The following is an 18696-nucleotide window of genomic DNA, read 5'->3' as shown; positions in this document are numbered from 1 at the left end:
AATACCCCTCATGTAAACATTTACATTAGTGCCAAGTGAAGGTAAAACATCACCACATCAGTGTTTTGATGTTTGACACATTAAGGGAGTGATGAACTGTGCTTTCCGGATAGGTCAACACTGAAGTTTTCAGTTCTGTTTGAACTTCTGTTAATATATGTTGGGACATAGGAAGGGAAGTGACCTCTTGACAGATAAGTCCAGTCCTTACTATGGTAGCAGCCAGCATTGGCAAAGTTAAACAAAGGCAAACATCTCTGGGTTGTTCCAGCAAGAACTGTAACAAGTTTGCTGACGGGTTTATTCTGTGAGGTTAATACATGTGTTGCTGTTTTTATTTTGCAATGAACTTTTGACTAACAGGCTTAAACTTTATCCAGAAAATATTTAATGTTATATATAAGTAAATCACTTTCCTGCCCTCTGGGGACTTTATCTTCTGGAAGAATAAAAGGAATCCCAGTTCCCTCCATGACCTGCATTGTGTTTTTGTTCCACATAATTTTCCCTTCCTTTTACATTTAATGTTTGCCTTCTTTTTGCCACCTTTTGATATGTCTTCTAATTTCCTACCAAAAGGGACATACAATATTTCTTTGTGAACCTCTGTAGCTGATTTTGTGACTCTGTCTTACAAAGTTTATTTTAAAACAGAATTTCTTACTGAGACAGTCTGTCGACACGCAATTTCCTCTTTACATGCTAAACATTATTGTTCTGATTCATTCAGTCTATGAAAATAAGCTGCAATAAGACAGATTGTTCTTTGACCTATGCCTTGCTCCTTCTACTTAATCCAGTGGATCGCACCTTTTATTTTCACTCAGCAGAAATCAGTTTAAGCAACTGAAAGTGTCTTTGATTTCATATCAGCTCTCAGACTGGTGATGCAGAAGCAATAGATGGTAAATGCTTCTAACATCATTAAATGTTTTTCCACTATCAATGCCTGCTGCATGAAGTTAAAAGTGGGTGTTTGGCATTCCTTCCTGAAAAGCACTTTGTGAGTCTTTGAGAAGCTGAAAGGAAAAGAATGAAGTTTCACAGTGTTGATTATTCTCAAAATTGGTATAACGGTTTCCCTCCTGCTCAACTTTTCATGCTGAAATGAACACCCCTTTTGTCTGCAACTTAATATGTGGAAATTGTCTTAATTTTCTTCTTCTCCATGCCGCCAACTTCACTTGGAGGGTCTAGTCTGTCTCTTTCTTAAACATTACCAGAACAAAAAAGCATCACAGTCAGTTCTGAAAAGAATGAGATGAAGAATTTTGATCATATTTGAATAGAATGTTTAATATATTAGTTAAGATATCTTATATTTCCTATGAATATTAAAACACAGCAAGAACTTTCTTCAACTTAATCTCTGTAAATATAGGATAAACTGTGCTGTTTAAAACCACTAGAGGGTGGTCCGTCATTACCGCATAATGCAAATGCTTCAATGGAGCAATGCTAGGATGTCCATGTTGTGATATGGTCCCTCATAATTTTTTGGCTCTCTAGTGTTTTTACATATATAAATCTCATCATTAATAAAGACATGAAAAGTCTCATGTTTAAAGGAATAATCAGAAGTACATAAATGACTCTTCAATTTCTAATTGGAGGCTAGAGATTTAATGAAATTTACATATGCAAGGATAGTCTCCTGGTTAGCACTGATACTGGAAGTCAAGAGAATGTAATTAAATTAATGTTCTGTTCACTCTGTCATGCTATTCCCAGTCTCCAACTAACCAAAGTCCTTCAATGAACAAGACCAGTTTGGTACATGGATCTGTTCCATATCCTGTACATATCATTAGTAGTGTTTTATTGATTCCTCTGAAGATCACAGACTTTCTCCTTACCACCTGCAGGTTCATAGCTTTGATTTTAACCAGATGGTGGCATTGCAGTATTACAGTAGCTTTTACACTTCACTTATGGCAGTCTTGAATACGAATGGCAAGCAGAAACTGTATTTCCATTTGTAATATTGGGAGAAAGTTTCACACCTGCAATGGCACAGTTATGTTTTGAACTGGCTGAGAGACGACATGTAAAGTGAATGAGTTTTTTTAGCATGTCAGATTACAAAGAAAAAAGAGAGAAAAAAAAAAAGAAAGTGACACTTAAAGCATAATGACCCAGCAGGAAAATCTAGGCATGTGGCCAATCTAGTGATGGAATATCATGATGAAATCTGTGGTAGCTTTTCTCTGTGTGCAATATATGTATCAGTATAGTCTAAGTCATTCATGGAGCTCCTTGATACTTGTGGTTAACTTGCTGAAAAACAGATTGGCTAATTGATTATCTGGGAAGTGGGGGAAGGGTGAGACAACATTATTTACAAAAATTAACATTTAAAATAGCCAGATTAGGAAAATAATGCTGTATGAGGGTTAGAGTGTTGTAGTTGTGATGGTCCAGGAACTATACAAGAGGTAAGGATTTTGTTAGGGCTATATCTGTTACTCAAACAACTGAATAATTAGGAGATGGGGTAGGCCAGCTTTTGAGCACAAAGTACCTTTTCTCAGAACATTAATAACAACCATTTTGGCTGAGCTAAGGAAATGTCACACTATGAGATCTTTAAATCTAATTCATAAATCCCTGCAAATGTGCAAAAGCAAAGACACAGTCCACAGATAGGAGAACAGAAATGTGAGAGAGAAGCCCCTGGCCTCTATGCCTGACTGGCATGCATTTTCTCTGTGGCTCTATTTCCTACCTTTAAAATGGGGGATAAGATGATCATAAACAGTATTTATCAAATGCTTGAAAATACTGTATGTTGTTATTATTTTATCTTTTTATTATTTAAATATGCCTAAATGCTAAATATTATTGTGTGATGTGCTGGTAGACCAGTTAAGTTGTCTCATTTAGATGGCTCTGGAGGCTTGAGTGCAGTCCCTGCTCCTGACTTATGTTGTCCTCAGGTAACCCATGCATAAATGGTACATGGTCAGTCATGCTGGGGAGGCAAAGGTAGCTGGTTATGATGATATCCACCTCATTCACTTGTATGCCATTGGTTATGGGAACTCCCAGCCTAATGGTACATGCAGGTTGACCTTTGATTTCTCTTTTTCCAATAAGTCACCAAAAGGCCTTTTGCAAACACAGTATTGCTGTCTCTGCTGTTTCTTGGAACTTACAATAATATATCACTAGCTTATGGGTGTTTTTCTAAGCCTGAGCTGTAGTTACTCAGAGACAACCTAGATCATGAGCTGGTCAGAAATAAGATAAAACATTTTCTTTTAAAGAAAATATTGATTCCTTGAGCCCCAAGTTGTTGTAGGTATACCCTACGTGCTTTGATCAGGATGGAATTTTTAGTCAAAACAAAAGAGAGGCAATGTCACTCTTTTATCAGAATAGCCTATAGACTGATAATTACAGAACTCACCGACGATGTAGAGAGCTAGTACAAGTGGCAGGTCTTTTGGATTAGACAAAGGGTTTGGACCTTGGTTCTCCCCTTTTCCCAGGTGAGTGCCCTAACCAGTAGGTAATTGGCTACACTGAAGTGGGAGGGAGTTCCACAATCTCTCCTGGTGGAGCTAATCTGTGTTATGTAACTTTTTTTTCACTAGTGAGTATCCCTAACCGCTGGGATGCTGGCAATTCTGGGGTGGATGAGAGACTTCCTTCTGTGACTTTTCACACTGAGGACCTTGATTTAATTTTAATATAAAGTGAGGAAGAAGAAATCTGAGAAAATTGTGTGGGGTCAGAAAAGTTTCCTACTCCATTCCTGTCAGGATCTGGCACATGCTGGAAGTGTTTCCAACCATAGTTTTATTCTGACACTGCAACTCATGTTGAGTAATTTCTTTCATAAGACACACAAAGGTTGTAACTATACCTCACATGTTTTGTATGAAGAGAATAGATTTTGTTGTTGTACCACTGTATATTTGTGGCTGGGGCTAGAGCTAGTTTTGCAACCATGACCAAAGCTTCAGAATTTTAGTCCGGCCTGGGAAACGTGCTGACTTCTGGGACTGCAGTTTGGTACCACTGGTTCCTCATCTTCTGGTATAGAGTAGCCAATCAAGAGTGTACAGGAAGCAGGAAAATATTTTTCCATCCCTTTCCTAAGCAAAATGACATTATTCTCACAACATGGGAGTATGAAATGAGGAACAGAAAAGCCCAGCAGCTCAGTTCCTTCCTCTCTTTTGAGTGATGCAGATAGCTCTTCTGCCCCAATCCACTTCCTTTGCTGTGAAAGGGAATATAGGGAACCTACCATAGAGTGGCAGAATGACAAACGTTGGACAGAACTGAAGGGAACAACTGATATGAAATTAAGGGGGTGGACAGAATTAATTTCAGGCTAATTACAGATGGGTGAGAGTTCCTGTAACACCAAAGGTTTTAAAGTCACTTTCTCAGTAAGTCGGGGAAAGTGGGCAATACTGATTTTTACACTCACACACATGCAGAGGATGAGCAAAAATCAAGAGCCAGAGCAAAACCACAATAAAATATTTCTTTAGAAAACCTAATGCTTTAGGGGACCAATCTCCTGTTTTTTCTGGGGGTCTGACTGATTTTTAATCTGATATATTTGTACGCATTTTGTGGATGGGCTCAGTAGAGGCATAGTATATGTCTTCACTGGATAGTTTACTTGAGTTAGGTACACCCAGATTATTCCTTCGGGGTAGCCTACTGCCAGAGGGAAAATAGTGTGAAATAACACTCATGCTACCATATTCATACTTGTGCTACACTCAGTGGTGGGTGGCCCCAGTGGGTCTCAGTGATCCAGTAAGATCAGCTGCTTTATGAATTATAGGAAACTGCGAGAATTTGTTGTTTCTGGGCATAAGGAGAGAATCTGGAGACACTGGAAGACTAGCTCAAGTGGAGCTGTCCTGTAGCCATCTGAAAGATTAGTATTGTTTGAAGTTGGTAAGTTTTATTAATTTGAGTTTAGGCTATGTCCTCAGTGGGCCAACCTACTTTAGTTAAAAGCATCACCACTTCAGGGTGTGTGTGTCTGACCTGAGTGTGGGAAATATTCAGCTTACCTTTGAAGTGAAAACAAAGCCACAGAAATGACTGGTAATTTTGCCAGAATCGTTCCTTTGGGATCTGGATTTAGAAAGTATTGGTCTCGACTCCCAGAGCATGTCTGCACGGTGCAATGCAGTGCCATGCAGAAACAGTCAACACACCCTGAACAGGCTCTGGAATTGAAAACATTTATTACAGCAGCCCTCTGCCTGGCCTAAGTAAGTCTGGGCAAGTTGCTTCACTAACATGGCATTACTGTTTTTAGTCCCCAACCTTTTCTATTCAGAGCTAGTCTGGGTATCTCTGCATGGCATGGCACCCCTTTACCACCCCTGTTTCCTGCTTTAACTGCTATGCAATGGACTGCTTCATAAATTGTTTTAAATAATTGAAAAAATTCTTATTTCTTCCAACGTGTTCACAAAACTTGGGATTGACATGCAACCTGTTCCCATCTCCAGTGAAGTCAGTAAGAGGTTTACTGTTTACTTCAGTGGCTTTATATTGAACTTATATTATATTTACAGCTGAAAGCTCAGCTTTTTATTGTGTGTTCTGTGCAGAACCATATTGAGCAAAGTGTAGGCACAGGCTGGGACCCAGGTGTTACTTCTGACTAAAAGCCTCTCTGCCGGAACTTCCTGACTCATTTTCCTGATTGCGAAGACAGCAGGTGTCAAACGCATCAGAACAAGAACAAAGGACATTATCTATCCATTCTTAATTAAAGACATAAATGCACTCTAGCCTGGCTGGCTAAAATAGAAGGCCATCCGGGTGATAGTGTTTTAATTTATTTTGGTTGTAAAGAAAGAAATTTTAAGATTACTAACACCAGTGTGGTCTGAAATACAGATACAAAGCTGCAGGTTTTTTTATGTTTTGATATTAAAATGAGGCACTTCAAGAGGATTATAACCTCAGCATTTCCTTATGATTATTTTTATAAGCATTTTTGTAATAAGACATGTGGCACACACTTAAAATATACAAGTATTTGAACATAGCTTGATGCATATGCAGCATTATATCATCCTGTCTTTCGTTTAAATGTCATTGAAAAAACTGGATTTCTACTTCATCATTTTCAGTGGTTACATTATTAGGTTTTTTCCAGCATTTTACATTTAGAATACTATCTATTCATCAGCCAAAAATGCTGTTTATACAGCCTGTAGTTCACCTTGCTGCTATATATTCTGCATGAATTCTGTCACCCTTTCTAGTTCTGTAACGATTTCCAGTATAAAGGATTAAGAAAAGAGATGTAATCCACATTCCAAAAAGGCACTTGATGGTTATGGTCCAATGAAAATGGCTGTCATATGATAGTGGCTTAACCTTATAATAATGATTATAGGAGAATGTCAATGATGTTTGTATCAAAGTTGTAATATAGAAACAAATTGTCTTACAATAAAATGTTTCTAACACAGAAATTGTTCTGCTATTAAAGTATGTATAGTATAAATTAATAAAATACTATTTTACTACATTATTGCCATTAGAATAACTAAAATCACTGTATAACAGGATACCATATTGTGCTTTAGAATATCCCCTGTAAATAATTTGAGACCTATCCCTTATATTATAACACCTCTTACAATTTGGGAAAATGTATGAAAGAAGAACCCTGCAGGGACAGGGACACACATTCTTTTGAACAGATTCGCAATCTATCCTTTCATCATCAGATTTTGGCACCAGTGATGTAGTATCTCTTGTCACGCATTTGACTCAAACCATTTAGTTCGTTCATATACTTTATTAGTTTTAAACACTGACACGAGACTCGGCATTTGAAAACTAAGGTCCTGAATGAAAGTTTATACAAGTCAATGAAATGACTCTCATTGACTGAACTGGGCATGGGAACAGGTCCCAAGGCCTGAATTCAGGAAAATATCTCATTTAAATATATATTTAAATAAATGCTTAAAGGTGAGGTTCAGTTGTAACGTTCATTGTTGCTAAAAAGGAAGACTACTGGATAGGTCATGTTTTCACTGATTTGTTTGCAAACCTTGTGGTTTTCAAAAGATTTGCATGGATTTAAATGATTGGCACCATAATTGAATTAGTAAACAATTGTGGTGACACTGCTTAAGAAGGGAAAAGGAATCCAGTTCACTCTTGCTTTCTTTCTGGCTCTTTTTGGAGTAGAATTGCACTTTAGATTTCAGTTTCCTGAAGTCTTGAGCAAGTCCACAGCTGGAATCTGAACTTTTTACATTTGAAAAAGCCATGTAATTGTGTAGCATAGTAAACACAGACTACAGAGCACATCTTTTATAGATGACTGTTTCCCAGCCCATTACCATGGCCTCCCCCGCATCCCCCACAACTTTTTTAAATTTAAGGATCTACGTCTGGGAGGTTGGTATCCTTTGAAGACTTAGCCTAGTGGCTAATGACACATTTGAATGGTTGACACACACTTCTTTTTAGGTTTCCCAGGATGGTGAATGGGTTCTACTATGAAAGATTAACAAAAGGAATAGAGAGAGAGTGAAATAGGGAAGGAGAATAACATTAACCTGCCTGATTATCAAGTGCTTTTGTAATCCATATAGTTGTGTAATATTCATTACATAAAAGTCTTGTGATGTATGTATGAAAACATCCGTGTAGCCTGTCTAAACCAGCGGTTCCCCAACTGCGGTACGTGTACTACCAATGGTACACAGACAACTGTGAGTGTTGCACAGAAGGCCGAGGGAGGGGAGGGGCGGGGCGTGCGCACACAGACACCCAGCCCAGCCTGCTTCAGAATCACAGCTTGGCTGCGTGTGCAGCAGTGCCCAGCAGGTAAGTGTGTCGGGGGAGAAGGGGCATGGGTGGAGGAAGGGACAGATGGGCAGATTGAGGCCCCCACGGTGAGGGAGGGAGTGGGACAGAGGCAGGGACAGAGGTGAATGGGGCCCCGGGGGGGGGGGTGGGATGGTGAGAGACCTGGGCAGCTTGTCCAGGAGTGCTGGGGCTGAGGGACGATGCCGGATCGGGGGGGGGAGGGGAAGGGGCTTTTGGCTCTGGGCTCAGCCTCCCTGCACACCAGGCACAGTGCAAGTGGGGCAAAGCCACCCCCGCTGTAAGGGCCTGGCCACAGAGCTCCTGGGAACAGCTGCTGCAGCTGCCCCAGTCTGCCTGAGCCCTGGCCTTGCCCACCCACACCTTCCCTCAAGGGGCTGGGTTGGGCCTGGGGTAGGCGCTGCACAGGGCCACTGCACTGCAGGCTCCCAGCTGGCTCACCTTTCAGCACCACCTGTGGTGGCTATTCCTAGAGCTCTGGGAGTCCCTGCTGTGGCCTGGGGGCTCTGCCCCATTTGTGCTGTGCCCAGTGTGCACAGGTCAGTCAGGGAGTCCCCTGAGCCTGGTGTCCTGCGCTGGCAGGTGGCATTCCCCTGTGGGCAGGGAGGCTGCGCCCCATACCCGATAAGCTGTGTGGCCCAGGCCGTGCTGCAGCCCAAGGCTCTGGAGCCCCAGGGCAGCCCCTACCCCCTGCTCAGCCCCCGCCCTCCTCAAGCTGCTACCTTCCTACGGGTCTGGCTGGGCCAGCCTGCCTGCAGCACCTCCCCTGTGTCTGCTTTCCCCCACACCTCTCTCCTTCTGTCTTCCCTTCCTCACTCCCTCTCTCTCTCTCTCGTATCTCTCTCTCTTCTCCTCTCCTCTCATCAGAACATGCTTAGCAAAAAAAATACAGAAGAAAAAAGGTAATATATGAAGTTTTCTTTATTGTCACCAGGTTTAGAATTTTTAGAAAACCTGGTATTTGCTGTAAGAAAAAAAAAGAAAAAAGAAAAAAAAAAGAAGAAACATTTATGATTATTAGCTATATTAATATGCAGTGCATCCTGCCATGTATCCCCTATCTCAGTTTTGTTTTTCTGGTGTGTTGGCACTCCGGCACCTTACAGGGTACACATTGTGTATTTTTTCAGTACTCCTGCTAAAAATGTTGCCCACCCCTGGTTTACACTGTCTTTTTTCTAATTTACAATTGTTGTATATGGCTACCATCATTGATAAAACATTTTTTTGTTATTACTGAAGTTTTTTATGTTGTTTTAATACATAGTCTGTTGCCTATGTGTATTAAACATTTGCTGGTGGTACTTAAGGTTCTATCATTTTAAATTGGTGGTACTCAGTCTGTCAGAGTTTGAGAACTGCTGGTCTAAACCGAAGGAAGGTTGCTTCTTACAGCATGAATGCAAAGCAAAACAGAATGCTGTATTTCTCCTATTTAAGGAGGAAAAACACTGTGTGCATCTGAGGAGGGAAAATGCCACAGCAAATTCTCACTCAGAAGAGATCTAATCCTTCTACTAACTCTTTGGCTAAATGCAAAAAAAATAACAGAGATGATTTAAAAGGGGGGACGGGGAGGGGAGAGGAAAGCACAACTATACACAGTCAAAGGAACCATGCAGGTCCAGCTATGTAACAAACCACTAAGGTTAAAATGTCTCAAGACAAAGCTTAAGGCAAATTTTCCTTCTTTGTTTCCTGTGTTTGGCTACCTGAAAATGTATTTAGCTCTGAGGCCACAGTTCAGGAAAACTTGTAAGCTTAAGTCCATGCCTGTTCAGGAAGACCCTAAAGATACCTACAACTTTAGACATGTGCTTAAATTCAATTGATCATACTGTCTCAAAAATGGAGTAAGTGTGGAATGCGCTTCAGAATACAAATATTTTTCTGAATGAGGATCCAGATCTAAACATCAGGCTTTATATTTTCCTTTCTTTAATCCATGCATGTTAAAGAAGCATATTAGGAATGTGTCCCTAAATGGAAGTGTTTTCTGATAATTAGGGACCTACCAAATTCACAGCAGGAGTGGGGTGCCCAGCAGCTCCTTTAATTTTGCAGGCTCCCCTGTGCAGCCCCCCACTGTTGATTGGCAGAAGGACCCCGCTGCTCGCCACTCGCTCCTAATCAGCGGGGAGGAAAAAACACAGTTTTAAATATGGCACCATTTTTGCTGCTCTGATTGGCCAACGGGCCCTGGCAGCTGTACTATTTGCTGCAGATTGGCTAGGAGGCAAAAACAGCATTATATTTAAAACCATGGTTTTTGTCTCCCTGCTGATCAGGAGTGAGCAGAGGGGGAAGAGGTGGGGAGGGAGCAGAGGCGCACAGGGGAACTTACAAGATAAAAGGAGCCGCTGTGCACCCCACTAGTCACTCACTCCTGATCAGTGGGGAGACAAAAGCTGTGGTTTTAAATATGTTGCTGTGTTTGCCTCCTGGTTGGTCAGCAACAGACAGTGTGGCTGCCAGGGCCCCTCAGCCAATCAGTGGTGACTGGCAAAAATGGTGCCATATTAAATACTGTAGTTTTAGCCTTCCCACTGATCAGGAGTGAGTGGTGAGCAGTGGGGCCCCTCTGTCAATCAACTGTTTGGGGGGGGGAAGAGGGTAACCTGCAAGATTAAAGGAGCTGCCGCACACCCCACTACTGCCATGAATTGAGTAGGTTCCTACTGATGATGCTATATTCTACTACCTTCTATCCCATTTTCATAAGTAATATTTTAACACATTTCCATTCTATGATCAAAGATCAGATAACCAAGTATTCTAGAAGAGTTTTGCTGAGTTATGCTGGAATCTTATGACTGACACTTTGCCAGTGCCTGGTTTGTTTAGGATGTATCTTGAAATCTGCATATGTGTAAAGGAGGTCCTGAAATATATATATGTATATACATATATGTATATGTACCTCCATTTACACATTTTACCCCAATTATTATTACTTGTTAATGACTTACAATCAAAAAGTTTTATATGTTAGAACAATGCCAATGTTCACAGTTAAAATATTTGAAATACCAAAAATAAGCAAGATGATTTTTTATTAAATTAATATGTAATGTTTCCCCGCTTTCAATCATAGAACTGTTGGAATTTTCTGGATTTTGACCTTTTGCTAAATTTCAAAAGGTGAGGAAATATATATATATATAGTTTTGCCCTTATTGTATTAACTTCCTAGTATCTTTTAGCTGCATACTAGTGACACTTTCTTTCCCTAGTGGACTTTCAGTTTGACTTGGAACTCAATGAAATGCAGGGATTTGGAGTTTTATTTTTTTAATTTTCCTTTTTAAAGCCTTTTGAGCTATGGGAATAATATTTTTGTGCTAGCTAGGAAAGCTAACTCCAGAGCTAAACTTGCCTTTCCCATATTGAATATTTCTGTTTGGTTGCTGTCCTGATTGGTGTGCATATATCCAGACATACTTATGCCACTTATACTTAAGGGGAAGTGAATGGAATGTAAAATCCATACACTGCAAAAGGAAGTAGGAGGTAGTATTTTTGCATGTGTTAATTCATTTTTATCTCCTCGTTTTAGACATTTATTTCCCCTATGCAGTCTTGTCTCGGTGATTGTTGAAACCTGAGCACAGTACTACTATCCCATTCATTCTCTCTTTTGTATGGCATCAGATATCAACTTACAAATCTATGAGTCACTGTCTGGTATTATAGCTCAGTGCGGATTCCATCTACCTTGTCTGGGCATTTGTAAAGATTTCAGTTTTGGATTAAAGCCTATGCTTAATGTGGATGCCGCATTCACACAGGGAGTTGTCCAAGACCTTTGTCTTGTGAAGTGTTTTGAAGTGTCTGTATACACATCTTAGTCTGTTCAACTTGACCCATGCTTCCCTGTCAAGATTGTGCCCAATGGGGGACATGTTTGGTGTTGGTATAAAATACTGTAGCAATAAGTCTGAGCTTTTCCAGTGATGGCCCACTCTGTGGGTTGGCAATATTTTTGGGCAAAAATACCCACAACCTTGACTTGTAAAACGTTGGTATGCTAGGATTAGACGATGGGAATCACGAGGGGCCTGATCCTTGTTGTGGCTGTGGGGCCCCAGTCACTTCCCCGCTGTCTACCAAGGTGTGTGTGCCAAGCAAAATGCCTTTAGATGCCTGTGAGGGGGATAAAGACAAGAAGGGGTTAAATAAAAGTTTAGGAGCAGCCTGGAGCAGCAGGTGGAGCAATGCTAAAAAGGGCATGAGGCAATGTCCCACCTCCTTTTCAAGAAGCAGCTTGCTCACACATGGGGAAGCTCAACTGTTAAAAAGGGGCAAGAACCACAATTCAGGAGAGGAGAGAGAGAGAGATGGAGGAATCAGGATGCTCAGAGGATCCAGTTGCAGTGGAGGAGTGCAGGGACTGGTACAGGGCCCCGAGGGAGGCAGAGCAGAAGCCTCCTGAGGTCCCACAGATCTAGTGCGAGCGTTCCAGAGTAGGAACAGGAGGGAGCATGCAGAGTTAGCAAAGGAGCAAGAAACTCCCTCCTAAAGCTTGTTATCAGTAGGCAAACAGAGAGAAAATCTGAAACCAAGTAGCAAAGAGGTGCTAAGTGAGCTTCAGGACACAGCCTGTATCTAGCTAAAAGAAACCTGATAGGAATTAGCCCTTGCCTGCCAAGCTCTTTAGGTTTTAGTACCCAATACTTTACTTTGCCCCTAGCACTCAGCTAGATAAAGTGGCACAGCTGCACTTATAATTTAGGAGTTAGACTATAGTTTGTTATAATTTAAGATTCAACAGGAAAGTGATATAGCAATAAGGCTATGTGCAGTTTAGGTATGGCTGAGAGGCAAGAGTAAAAAATCTGGGGTACTGGACACATCAAAGGGAGGCAGGGTGGTGAAGCGTGAAAAATGTTGGCTATGAAAAATCTGAAGGGAACATGATTGTGATGGCTTAGACAAGCAATTTATCAAACAAGACACTAAAAAAACCCATCAAGGTGGTGTAAGACTGGGGTGGCGGAGGCCCAGAATCTCATAACAGAAGGAAACTCATGGGTCTCCAAGTCAAGGGAGTTGAAGGGGGGCTGTGACTTGACTGAACACCTCCTAAGTTATGACCCTAAAAAAACCCAAAAACCTGTTGCAGGCAATTTTATCACAATAACAACTCGAATTTCAGAAATAAGGAAGACCAGTAGCTTTTCTTGGAATGCTAAACTCAAAACACTGGCAAGGCAGGAGAACAGCTTCTGTGCCAACGGTGCCACACTCTGGCACCCGTGCCAGGTGTGGCCTACCTCTGGCCCACTTCTTTGCTGCCCATAAGTTTGGTTCAGCATTTCAAATTTCTTCCAGCTTGTGGGCTTCATATACAAATGGTTTATGACTTCTAAGCCTCTTAAGCCTCCACCAGCTCAGTTAACAGTTGATGGAGCAGGTTATTTTTTTTCCGCTATTGCCAGTAATGATGTTAGGGTCTGTCTTATATCACTTGGTCTAATGCTTGAGAGTACAGGGAGTACATCTGTGTGTATGCAAGTTGTGCAGCCTGTTATAAGTCTCAGTGCACTGTTAAAGTACAGTGTTGAGCTTTTTAGCGTGATTATTTCTGGACTACACAGCACAATATTCTGCTGGGGCATATACCATTGCAAGTGCAGTAGTTGGCACCCCATTGTTTGTGCTGGCTAAACATCTTAAGGCAGCTACCTGTGCAGAGACTTTACTACTGACCTTCTGAATATGATGTTTATAGGCGAAGGAACAGTCTAATGTGACTCGTAGCTAGGATGTGCTCATGGGGGAGAATGTGGTTGTCTACTCTGATATTCAGCATTGTCAAACCAGCATTTTTGGCTTGACGATTTTAAACATTAGTATATTTGCTAGATAACAAAAAAGTAGGAACTTTAGTTTATCATTGTTCCATTAAATGCTTTCAATATCTTAAATACAAAAGCAGTGTTCAAAAACTTTAATACAGGACAATTCCTCAAACTCTATTGTTTTTAATCAAGAAGTTTAATACAAAATGTATTGAAAAACTCACAATTTCAAGTTTGACGTTTCAATATATGTAACCGACATGTAGTATCTACATATTTAAATAAGCTCCTTAGTTTCAGCACACTCCTTTATAGCTGTATAATTCTGTCCATACTAGTATTAAATTTAAAACAGATTTCCTTTTGTTTTAAGTACAAACACATCTGTTTACTTGAAGACAAAAAATGAAGTATTACTTTTCTACAGTGAATTATCACTGGTTTCTGATGATGAAATTAGGTGGTGGCTGAAGGGCTCAAGCCCTCAAATTTTATTTATTTATTTATTTGATTTATATGCTGTCCTTCCCAACAAAGGCTCAGGGCAGTTTACAATAAGATAACAGAATAATTTATAAAACAAGAGTATGACGAGAGAACAAAACAACATAAAAGGGAACTAGAATATCAATACAAAACAGATCAGCCTTGTTTACTAAATGTCTGCCAAAATATAAAGGTCCTGCCATGCTCCCAAAACATGTTCAGTCCTGGGCTTTAGTGGGCCTCAAGAAGGAAGGAGTTTCAAAGCTGAGGAATGACTGCTGAGAATGATCTCCCATATATTTTTGCCAAGTGGACTTGGCTTGTTGATGGAACTTGTAAGAAATTGCTCTTGGCTGACCAGGGGGATTATGATGGGGCTCTTTCCATCTTGCAGTAGGGCAGAGCTGGCCAAACTGCAAAAAGTGGCACAGGCAGTGTCTGCACATGACATGAACCAAATCGGGGAAATGACAGAGAGCACAGTGGCAGATAGGGCAGGAGGCACAAAGCGATGCAGCACAGGGAAGGAAATGAAAAACAGAGCAGCAGATAAGGCAGAGAGCACGGAGCTGGGAGCAGAAAGCAGGGTAACAGATTGGGCAGGGAAAGGGGATCAGAGTGGCAACTGGGGAGGGCGTAGGGCTAATTTGTGACATATTTGTCAAAAAGTTTTGTTTTCAAAATAGTGTGTATGGAAACCTGAAGACCATAGTATATTCAGTGGGTGCTTGTACACGAGTTGAAAATTGGCCATTTTTGTGGGTTAATTGCATCCTGCTTTACACATGCATGCGGGGTTTTTTAATGATTTAAATGAGTTTGCTATGTTGCAAACAAAACCACATCCACATGCAGTTTAGTTTGCAGTGTAGCTATTTGTAACATTGTAGACTTTAATAGCTGACCCCCCTGCCACGGGAGAGGAGGGCTGAAGGCAGAAGCGGCGAGAGGCCTGATCCTTTTTTTTTCCCCCCGCAGAGCTTGCCCACATCTCCCGTGGCGGGGGGGTGAGCTGCCAGTGGGCCGAGTGGCCCCTGAGCTGTGTGGGGCCCTGGTCCTTCCTTCTGTAGCGGCAGTGCCCCCAGGGGCCGCCCTGGCGGGAAGCTAGCAGACTGGTGATGCCTCAGCTCAGGCTCAGGAAACAGTTGGATCGGGCTGGGTGCTGTCTGCAGGCTGGGGCAGCACCTGCCCACTAACTACCCATCTGGGTGGCCCCAGGGGTATTCCACCACTGTGGAGGGAAGGTCTGGGGCCCTCTGCAGCCCAGGGCCTGCCAGCAGCTCATCCTATGGCCAGGAGAGGTAGAAAGGATCCGTAGGAAAAAAAAGGATCAGGCCCCTCACTGCTTCCCTCCCCCTCAGCAAAACCTGCCCATGTGAACTGCCACTGGGCCTTGCAGACCCTAAGCTGCAGGGGGGTCATGTCCTTCACTCCATGGTGCCAGCACCCCCTGGGGCTACCTGGGTGGGGTGCTAGCTGCTTGGATGCTGCCCCAGCTTGGAGTCAGCATGTGCTGGATCCAACTCTTTGCCAAGCCCAAGCGCTGGAAGCCTGCCGTGCAACTAGCACACAGCACAGGTGGCCCCAGGGGGTGCTGCCACTGTATAGAGGACTGGGCCCCCCTGCAGCTCAAGGGGGCAGCTTGCATAAGCAGACTCCGCTGAGGGTGAAAAGAAAAAGAAAAAGAAAAAAAAGGGGGGGAGGGGCCAAGTGGTTGATCTCCCTCCCCCCATGGGGCCTGTCTGCCTATCTTGCAGCTAGGGGTGAGCTGCTGGCAGGCCTTGAGCTGCAGGGAGCCCTGGACCTTCCCTCCAGGGTGACATGAGGCTAGTCTGTGGGCTGGACTGGACCCACAGATTGCCCTTTCATTCCAGTGTGTGTCCTGGAGCAGCCAGAGTGGGCTCTGTGAGGCCTGGTCCTGCTCTGGCAACCACCGGGCTGCATTGCTTGGCCCAGGAGCTGTTACTGCAAGGCTGCACTGTTCAGCCCCAGAGCCACTACTGCCACCAGGCTGTGCTACTTAGCCCTGGAGCTACCGCTGCCACTAGACTGTGCTGCCTGGCTCCAGACTGGCATGTGGCTGCTCCAGAGCTGTACTTCACATGGCAGCTGCTCCACTAGTCCAGGATGTGAGCTGGAGCAGGCACTGTTTGTGGTGTGTGGGGCCATCCAGCACACCCTGTATGCTTCCTGTGGGTCACTCTGAGACCCAAGGGCAACACCCATGACATGCCTAGTACAAATTGGACAGAGTCCAGATGAGAGCAACAAAAGTGATAGAGGGGTCTAGAAAATATGAGACAAGAGGTCAAAAGAACTGGAGTTATTTAGTTGGGAGAAGAGAAGACTGAGGTGCATTTGCTGGGCTTTACATGGAAAAAGTGTCATTACAGAAAGAATGGCAATCAACATGGGAGATAGCACAAGAAGTAATGGGCTCAAATGGGAACAAGGCAGATTTAGCTTGGATATTAGAAAGAATGTTCTTAACCATAGGAGTGTTTAAGTATTAGAACAGATTTCCTAGAATCTGTTTATGGAGAAGACAAACCTTCATCAGGGATAACTTAGATAGGGATAACCCTTTGTTGACCAGGGTTATTCCATATATTTGTATGCATTTATTTCTATAAAATTAAGATTAATAAAGGAAGAGACATCTCTTCAACACATTCAGCTATAAATATGGAGGGGCTTGTCTTAAGAACTTGGGAAGTTGAAGTAAAACATTATTGAACATAGTTTAAGACCAACCATATTTAACATCCCATATCAAATCTACAATGTGGCTTTCAGAAATAGAAGGAATAATTTCTTACCTTAGGAGTCAGATACAGGGCTAATACTCTTTTAAACTTTCTTCTCAAATGAGACCACCTGGAGAGGAATCTTACTTTCATATATATTAAATAACAGAAATTGCAAACAGGTCTAGTAGTAGTCAGCAAATAAGAAGTACTCCTCCTAGTCTGAGAAGTTGTACTTGTCTTTGTTGGCTGGGATTGTTTCATAAAAGTTCTTGCAACTACACCAGATGGAGCTACTCTCTCTGACAGAGCATGGCTCAGGCAATTGTCAAGTGATATTTCAACCAGGCAGTTAGCAAATTGGGTTTGTTTGGTTTTCATGGACCTGCATAGTTTACAATATCAGGTCTTTTAGTACATGAGCCTTTTTGCTTCTGCCATATGTATAAAACAGTACTTGCTTAACACGCATAATACCAGGATCACAAGGATGGGCAGTCTTTTGTACATTACAAAACATTTAAGCTTATTTTTCACTAACATCCACCATATGTGTGCACATGAATTTTTTTTTCTCTTTACAGCTAGAATGCCACCAAGCCCAGCGATAACGGACATACATTTATATATTTATGCATAACATTGCAGAGTGTTACACATGCACGTTCTGTCTTACTGAGAATTCTGGAACTGACCAGAGGTATTCAGTTTTCATAAACTGGCACAAAGTGCTTCCAGGGGAATGATGAACAGAGTAAGAATGATTTATTAAAATGTATAATGATTTTTATTGTATGTGTTTTTACCAATTCAGTTGGAATGGGAGCGTAAAGTGTATGTTCATGCCTTACTGATATGCTGTGGCATTTGTACCAGTAAGTTCTAGTTTTAAATTAAATTAACACCCCCACCCCCACATTTTAAAGAACTTGGACTGAAAAGTCAAGCACTAAAAAGTTAGGAAATACCAGAACTAAAGCTGCTCATATACCTTTAATTTGGTTCCTTTCTTTGCATGCAGAATTAATTGTATGATTTGTGTTATTGTATAACGATAAGAACTTAAAACTAGAAAAATAATAAAACTTCCCACAACTGTGTTCTCAAAATCAGTTGTCTTTATAAAATAAAATAAAAACAAAAACCTCCCTTCCCCAAGGCCAAGGCAAATACCTGGAAAATTTCTACTCATGTAGTTTGACAAAGTTGTTTTCAGTTACTTATGAGAAATTCTTTATAATTTGGAATTTTTTGAGTAACCACTTTAATACTTGTTTACAGCTCCACCTGTAAAAACAATGCTAACTATAAGTGAGGTTGATATAATTAAAACTGCCAACTGCTCTTCCAAATGTTTCAATAATATAATACGCACCAGATTTTTATTAAAAAGCCAATGTTGAGTGATTATTTTATCCTTTTACAAATAAATACTTGTGCAGAATTAAGAAGTATGTTTTAAAGTCTGCTTTGTTTGTTATGCCGTGTGCTCAAGAGTGCAATGGTTTCCAGTATCCTTTTTCACAAGAAATTACGGAGATTTCATTTTAACACAGATCTCTGGTTAAGTTTGCTGATAGCAGCACTGCTATGTGTTTTTATATGAAGAATCTAGAAAATACAATTTTAAGTGGAAGAAGCAATAATGTTGTGTTGAGGCATTCTAAGTATTTAGCTTAAGCTCCCGATTATTGTGGATGCTAATTTTGCAGTGCTGCCAGGATTTTATGTTAATGTTATTGAACAAAAGGCTAAAGTATTTTTTAATTTAAAACTACTGAACTATAAAATTGAACTATTAGACTTTTCATGGATTTAAGTGG

This window comes from Crocodylus siamensis, chromosome 4 (genome assembly GCF_052110815.1).
Source record: "Crocodylus siamensis isolate JL-2025a chromosome 4, ASM5211081v1, whole genome shotgun sequence".
Lineage (NCBI taxonomy): Eukaryota > Metazoa > Chordata > Crocodylia > Crocodylidae > Crocodylus > Crocodylus siamensis.
Note: the sequence above shows the minus strand (reverse complement) of the source record.